Source organism: Pteropus alecto, unplaced genomic scaffold (assembly GCF_000325575.1).
Source record: "Pteropus alecto unplaced genomic scaffold, ASM32557v1 scaffold35, whole genome shotgun sequence".
In the NCBI taxonomy this organism is placed as follows: domain Eukaryota; kingdom Metazoa; phylum Chordata; class Mammalia; order Chiroptera; family Pteropodidae; genus Pteropus; species Pteropus alecto.
Genome location: NW_006437828.1, coordinates 9,079,848 through 9,087,761, shown reverse-complemented (window position 1 = coordinate 9,087,761; position 7,914 = coordinate 9,079,848). Strand labels below are relative to the sequence as shown.

Sequence of the window (7,914 nt, the reverse complement as noted above, 5' to 3'; positions counted from 1 at the left end):
AGGGTCCTGGTACTTGCATGAGAGCCCTGTGGGGCCAGCTAACGGTGTGCAACCAGTGGCCATACACCTACTCCTGGGATCCAAGAAATATCTCCCTGTCGGCGAATCCACCTGCACCGCCCCCTACGCCACCCCTCCAGGGCTGGAGGCGGCCCGCACACCCCGCCCCTCCCCGTCCTGCTCCTACTTCTGGCACAAGCCAGCAGGGATCCAGTCCCAACCCACGCCTAATGGGTCTTAGTTTTTCTATGCTAAGTGACCTCTCATCGGGATGCTGGTTATGACAATTCCTGTTTCCCTTTGTCGCTTGCCATCTCATTCTGTGACTCTCCGCCTTCCCCCGTCGACGCTAAGGATTCCCAGAGGGCGCCCTGGACTGTGAACGGGGCACTGTGGACTCTAGGGACATCCGGTCTTTTCCCACCAGAGTCGGGGGTGGGGGGCGGTTGTTCTGCGCTTTTTTTTTGCCTGCACCGTGGGGGGCATCGCGGGGTTTCCACGCACGTGCCCGGATGCGCCGGCACACGCGTGCGGACCGATGGCAGGTGGCAGCCGGGCCCCCTTCTTCCCGCAGCTCCCGGACCTGGCACCGGGAGAGAAGGAGGAGAAGCGTCCGCTTTCACCCTCTCGTGGCGTTGGCCTCACGCTTGTCCTGAAGAGTTAGGGCCCCTCGCTCACCTGTAGCCTCTTCCTCTTCCCCTACTTGGTGACCTTTGTTCCTCCTCCCTGGGACTCTCCAGCTTGGGTGTGTCAGGCCCAGTGTGTGAGTGTGGGGAAGGCGATGGCTCACTGTAAACGTGCCCTGCAGACTGTGTCACGTCAGGAGGAAGTCACATTGTCCTGCCACACTGACCATGCCCCCCGTTGGCTCTGGGGCCGTGCTGGTGAGGGCAGTCACCGGGAAAGGAACATTCCAGACCTGAGGGCTGAGATTCCATCTTCCCAGAACTGCTGTCTTTATTTTGGTTGCTGCTTATCTCAGGAGACGATGGCCCTGGGTCTCTAAGTATTTAGAGGCTGCTGCTTCCTATATGCTTGAGATGATCACACTTATTAGGCAAATTCCTTTGTCAGGTTCATACCAAACACCCTATCACTGATGGGGTTCGTCTTCTCTGTCAAGACAGCAAATGTGAGCGTGGGGTCCACCGGGAGGAGGATGGTGCCTCCTTCTTGTCCCAGATGGGGACAACGCGACCCTCCCTTCCCACACAGAAGAGGCTATTTACAGTTTGTGTCTATAGCAACCTAGGCGTGTCTCCATAAGTAGAACTTTCCAGAAAAGCCTTGCCGAGCTGATTTTCTTATCAACACCCTAAATGGCATTGACCGACAGGGAGAGGCAAAGCTATATACACTTTCTGCCAACAAGTAAAAGGCATAGCTGATACACGTGAGGAGTGAGAGGGAGAGAGATGTTAACGAGGTGTTAAGTAAGTAAACGCCTGGCCAGAAATGAGAGAGAAAAATTGCACCTATGTTTTTTTTCTCCTCTAATTATGCTCTTGCTTGTCGAAGAGTAGATAAGGCAAGTAGGACATGCTTGTGTTGTGGTTGTCAAGGAGACGGGGATCTATTCGCTTGGCTGGAGGCCCAGGCCAAGTGAAGGAGCACAGCCCAGCATTTAGGTTTCTGGACCTTCCCCCAATCTCTGCACCTCTGCCCCAGAGCTCTGCTGAGTTTAGTGACTGGTGAAATTGCTGACCTACATGACATGCGCCGTGGCAGGGGACTTTTAGCCAGTGGGAGATGGCCTGCGTCCGCGAGCACTGGGCAAGGAGAGCATCCACAGCCCAAAGCCCAGCACCCACTCTGCGGGGCCGCGAGGCTCACAGAGGCTTCCTCGGCCCACTGACTGGCTCGCTGAAGGAACGGGTGACCGGAGCGGAGAAACGAAGGCTGGAGTGAGGGCGGCTTGGGGCCAGAGAGGGGCACGCAGGACTTGAGAGCAAGGGAGCTGAGTCACGGGTGTTGTCAGCGTGTTTCCATGTCAACCAAGTGTTTTGGATCCAGGTGCTGGAATGGCAAAGGTTTTTCTTGCAGGACGGTGGGGAAGCCTGTGGGACCAGCTAGGCCAACGTGAGCCTTGATGGCTGTTCTGTTTTTCCTTGGATCCTCTCTTGTGGAGTCTTTTCCCCTCAGTCCACTGGTAAATAATTACAGAGCCCTGGCCAGGCGATGTGGGACTGTCCCCCAGGCTTCATTAGCCTTGGACATGAATGAGACTGTCAATTCCTAGGATCAAATTTTGTTTGCTCAGCTGCCTCTTCACAGGACCTCAGTGCTTCTTGCAGAATCCCAGCCCCCTCTAGCATCTCTGAGAGTTTCCGGGCGCCGTCCATATACGCTCCGTGGTCGGTCTAGCTGTATGGAAACGGCACCCCGCTTTCTTAAGTCGCTGTTTTAGGGGGCCCCTGACAAAGTTGTCAAAGTACAGAAGTTTTGTAGATCAGGTCTGAGATACATGTGATCTCTTCTCTTCAGGGCATGACCCCCTGCCTCCAAGGGGGGTAATTAGCCTGGAGTCCAACCAAAGATGTCCATGCTTTTCACGTACATTGTTTTTCTCCTCTGGGACATGTTCTCCCCGGGCAGGCCTTGAAGTTTGCCTTCTTCTATTCTCTCCTCCTCCGTTATAGTTTACCGGTTGAACAGACTAAGTTCAAAGAAATATTTTTCTGTAGATGAAGGGATCCAAAAAGTACAGGTGAATGCTGAACGGTTTGATTGCATTCACGAGCAAGAGGGCCTCAGAGGAGCCAATGAAGACAGAGGAAGCACCTGAGACGAGCGCGTGGGGCCAGGGGGGAGCTGAGACCCGGGAGGAGCACATCCTATGCGCTTCCATAGCAACCGGCTTCCTTGCTCATCGCCTCCCACAATCGCAGTGCCTTGTAATTGCGCCGCTGGCCGCCCCTCCACTAATCCGTGAGCTTCAGAGACGGAAGCTTTAATCTCCGCGTTCCCAGAACCCGGCTCAGGTCCTGATGGATGACAGGTGTTCAGAGCACAGAAGGATGGTTCGAGCGAAGAATCGGAGGCAAAACGGGCACATCGTGGGGCGGGACGGTAAACAGACTCGCTCGGTTTGCAATGACGGACATGCGTAGGGAAATGGCTCTCGGAAGGAAGGGGAGTGATTGATACCTTGCTGGTTGGCCTCGAGTACCTATATTTTACTTAATAGAGAGGCAGAGGCCAGAATCAAGCCTTGAGCATGGATCCAACAACAAGGCTTGAGCACTAGTTTTCAGAAGTTGTGTTCTGAAGTTTTCAGAAGTTGTGTTCTGAAGTTTTCAGAAGTTGTGGCTGGGGTGGGACGAGGGAGGAAGGAGGCTGCGGGCTGGGCACCCGGCACAGTGTCACAGGTCGTCGGCATGCGACAGAGAGGTGAGAGGGACGGAGCCAGAGGAGCCTTTTTGGGGGGATAAGAACGTGGAACAGAGCGGGAGGGAGAATGAACGGGAATTAGACTGGGCGCCGTGGCCAGTGTGGGCTCCGACTTCGGGCTCCGCTGGCTCCTGTCCCGATTCTGCCTGCGTGGTTCTTGGCAAGTGACCTAACTTCTCTAAACCTCAGTCTCCCCGAGGTGGGGGTGACGACGTACCTCATACAGCTGCTGTGAGGATTGCCCGAGATCACGCACGGCACTGCCGAAGGCTCGCTGCCGTGTGATCAGTGAATATTCTCAAGCACCTGCCTGTGCGTGAGGCCCTGCGATATCAGGATACGAAACAGGTCAGACGCCATCCTGTCCTCCGGCACCCCAAAGGCGACCCGAGGGAGTAGGGATATTTGTAAACCGTGCTCTGTGATATAATGTGGTAAATGACCTAACAGAAGGCCGACATTCATGTCATGGGACTCAGACGAAGAGATGAACGGGGCCTGGGCAGTTAAGACAGACGCCACGAAGGAACAGTCCTTGATCTGGGTTTTGAAAAGGAGTAGACATTTCGAAGATGAGAGGAAGGAGGAAGTAAAGAATTTCAGACAAAAGGAACTACTGTACAAAAAGACAAAGGTTGATGACGCACCTCCCTTCTGGGGTTATTGTAGGGGGGGCCTGAAGCACCCAGGCCTGTGAGGTGTGAAGTAAGCTCCCTGAACATCACCGAACATCAATTTTCTCCCTGCCGTTGCTGAATTCCAGCCGGGTCTTCTCTAGACGACTCGCAGCTCAAATCCAGAAAATGGAAGAACGTCTCAGAAAAGAGAGGAGAGAGAAGGCACACGTTCCGAGACCCAAGCTTTTATGACTGTGGTTAACGAGTGAATGAAGCGGATAAAACAAGTGTCTGCAGAGGACGCTGACAAAGGTCACTCGGGGTAAAAGGAGCAGAAACAAGAGGGTTCGTGTCACACAAGCTGGGGAAGGAAATGTCTCAAGAGTGGGTTTGGTCAGTTATGTCACATGTAATGAGAGGTCAAAAATAGAAGGACATTGCCAGGGCTGCTTCTAGTGACTCTCAGCAGCCTCCTCGGGGGTTTCCATGGTAACAGCCGTGACCACTGCAGCGGCTGGCTCTCTCATGTTTGCACAGGGCTCCAGAAATGTCTCTTCTTCCCTTAGCATCCCATTGCCCCCCACACCCCTCCATCCCACCAAGTCTGTGGTACAAGCAGGTCCCAGAGAGCTGGGAACAAGAGGCCACGCAGCTCTGCCCATAGCCTCCCCGCAGACCAAGCCACTCTCCCAGGACGGCCTCCCCGCCACTAGACCCTTCTGGCTGTTATGGTATCCACGCGGGAGAAAGCCATTTCACGAAGGGCGGATGCCTTCCGACCCGGACTCGGCCTTCGGAAGGAATTCGGTAGAGCTGAATTAAAGCAAGACCAAGTCTTCCTGTGCTACTGTTGCAGCTGGGACTTCGAATGATCTGTGGGTCTGATTCTCCAGAAGATGACCTTGAAGAATCAGACTTCAGCTATTTAATGGCAAATAAATGTGGTCATCAAGATAAAGTCCTAGGAGACTGGGCCATTCACAGATGCACCGGTAAGTAACGAGGCTACCTTAAACCCCTGCAGTGTCCATCTGTTCCAGAGCCGACAGCAAAACTCAGGGAGCTTACAGTTCCTAAAACCTGCGGAATACAGGCTGACCTTCGCGTGACTCGAATGTCAGTGCGTTAGGATGTGGGCTCCCTTTGCTTTTTTTTATAGCTGAAACCCTACAGACTGGACCAAAATAGAAGTGACTCCTGAAGGTATGACAATGCAGTGGAGAAGACAAATACACATCGTGGGAGATTTCCTCTTCCTTCGCCTCTTTTTCCGCTTTATATTTTTTAAAACGTAGTGAGTGGGATCTGAAGATCTACTCTAAGACAGCGGCGTGAACCACATTAATGTTTCATTCACTTGGGTTGGCCGGTACTTTAAAACCGAATAAAATGGACTTAAAGATACAAGGTGGAAGGTGATCGTAATATAATTTTGGTTTCTCCAAAATCATTTCTCCAATAAGGGCAAAAGCAAGTGGTTAAGGAGGAAGTAGTCTGTCAGGAAAAACAAGCCATAGCTAAGGGGCTCGCAAACGGAGCGGGGAAAGCTGAAATCTGCACTTGTGTGAGAGAAGCTCTTGACTCTTCACCAGGGGCTGGGCTGTGGTTCTTATTCGGCTGGGTCTTTCTCACTCCACGCTCAGCGAAAGCTCGCTGGGTAGTCACCAAACACTCACGTAGCATCTGCTAATTGCAAAGCAGAACACTTAGCACAAGGGAGCATGACAGCAGAATGATGCTCGAAACTACCTGCATCTTCACCTGCCTCAGCACCCCCAGACTAGATGAGGGCCTCGTTATGTGTTTGCTCAGCACCCCGAGTGCCACAGTCCTCGCTCTCGTGCCGTTCGATTAATAACCATCTTCCTACAAATCGTAAGCTCCGAGGGCAGTGACTCTTGGTGAACCGACCCCCCTGTATCTGGAGCATCTAGTATTCTACCTGACACGGAAAGTAGGTCTTCAACACATCATGAGCGAATGCATGCATGCATGAATGAATGAGCCAGAAGCGGAAGAATGAATACCACTTCTAGGCTATCGACATGATCAGTTCGTCCCTCTTTTGAAACAGCCGTGGAAGGATGTCATTCCAACGTCAGCTCACTCTCCCCTTTTTCCCTCCTTCCTTCTTTCTTCTTCTCTTGCTGCCACAAGCTTCCTTCCTCACCCCTCCCACCAGCCCCTCCGATATGAAAATGACGATATGAAAATCAGCTACAACCACAGAACGCATGCCGAGCGTCTGCATCCTGGAGGAGGCGCTGCTGACGTGGCTTGTACGAGCACGGCCCACGTCCCCCCGCGTGCCAAGGGGCTTTTTAAGTAATGGGAACATGTTGGCTAGCATGTTCTCAGTCGAGAAAGAGAAGCCATGCCTTGTGGCGGCTTGGAGTTGACACCAATTTTTCTTCACCTTTGAAGACGAAGAGCCCTAAAAGCAAAGCAAGTCACAATGAGCCTGGATGCCTCAGGCTCCAGGCAAGGCAGGAGGAATGTTGTTTAGAAAGAGACTCGGTAATTGCTGTGCTGGAGAGCCGACATTTGCAGAACTCAATTGCGTGGCGTCTGACTGAGTAAGTTAGCAAAATAAAGACAGATGGCAATGGATTAACTCCAACACGCCCACCAGACAATGGCAGCCGACATGGAGAACCGTGGAGAGCTCTGAAAAAGCGCTTTCTGGGATAGTTCGCCCACGGCCTCGGTAGATGCCACCTAGTGACTCGCCCGAACACTGCATCTCGCACAACCATGCACACCAAGGACACGACAAAAGGGGACGGAGCCGAACATAGATTGGCTTTGTTTAACAGGAAAAGAGAGAGGGAGGGATACAGGATCATGGGGGCTTGAAAATTCATCGTTTAATGTTCAGTTCGCTGAGAAATAATAGGTTTAGAGAAAAAGAAAGAAAGAAAGTAGAAAAGGAAGAAGAAAGAACACAAGTTCTGCCAGACAGGCAACTACCTCTCATGTCAGAATACGTGACTCGGGGACAGATACGCGATTTAGGACAGATTTGAGTCCTGACTTTATATGGGTAAAACCGAGGGTAGTGAATCATTTCATTTCAAGCATCGGCTCCAACTGAGTAGCAGAAGCTCTCTGGGTGGGGTGGGATTGTGAGGTGGCCTCCGGCTCACAGTCGGGACTCTGTGGACACTGAGGTCGTCTGCCATGGCTACAGGCAAGGGGGACCGGTGGTAACTGAGTGTGTATCAGACAACCGTTCATCAGGCTATGCATTCTCCTGATTCGTTTAATGGTGGTGCTTATCCAAAACGCTCTTTGTACTTCTGACTGTCCGAGAGCAGAAGCTGAAATCTGCTCAGAACAGGCAGAAAGGGCGATGTTTTCCCATCTAAAGGAGGGAGGAAGAAGTGACATGAGCCCTTTTGTGAGGTGCCACCAGACTAGGGCTTCGTTATCTACGTCCTTCATTATCCACAGTACCTTGCGGAAGGTATTGTTTGGCAATTTGCACCACTCGTGTGAATAATTTAGGGCTTATCGTCTTTCTTTTTTTTTTTTAACATTTATTTATTTATTTATTTTTAAATTTATTTTTACGCCTACAGCACCTGGTCCTCCTAGGTGGTCTCCCATCCAAGTACTCACCAGGCCCGACCCTGCTTAGCTTCCGCGATCAGACGGGACCGGGCGTGTTCAGGGTGGCATGGCCGTAGATGGCTTATTGTCGTTGATATATGCCAAAACTTTGGTGACGAGACACCAGCTATTCCTACAGTAGGATTTACTTTACAGGCGAAGGTCTAGGCAATTTCGGTGACTGACCCAGAGTATAAAATGGTTGAGGAGAAAATGAGCTTCGGCTTCCGGGAACACTGGGCAACAAGAAGCCATGGCCGACACAGCCAGAAGGCGTCTGTGCCTTCTCTGCTTT

The 7,914-nt window shown here is 52.1% G+C and overlaps 1 non-coding gene across 1 annotated transcript; it reads right to left on the bottom strand.

Moving 5' to 3' along the window:
- Nucleotides 1-7,579: 7,579 nt before the first annotated feature.
- LOC112482210 lies at nucleotides 7,580-7,698 on the bottom strand. Its single transcript, XR_003047235.1, has one exon. It is a non-coding gene; the product is annotated as a 5S ribosomal RNA (ribosomal RNA).
- Nucleotides 7,699-7,914: the final 216 nt, after the last annotated feature.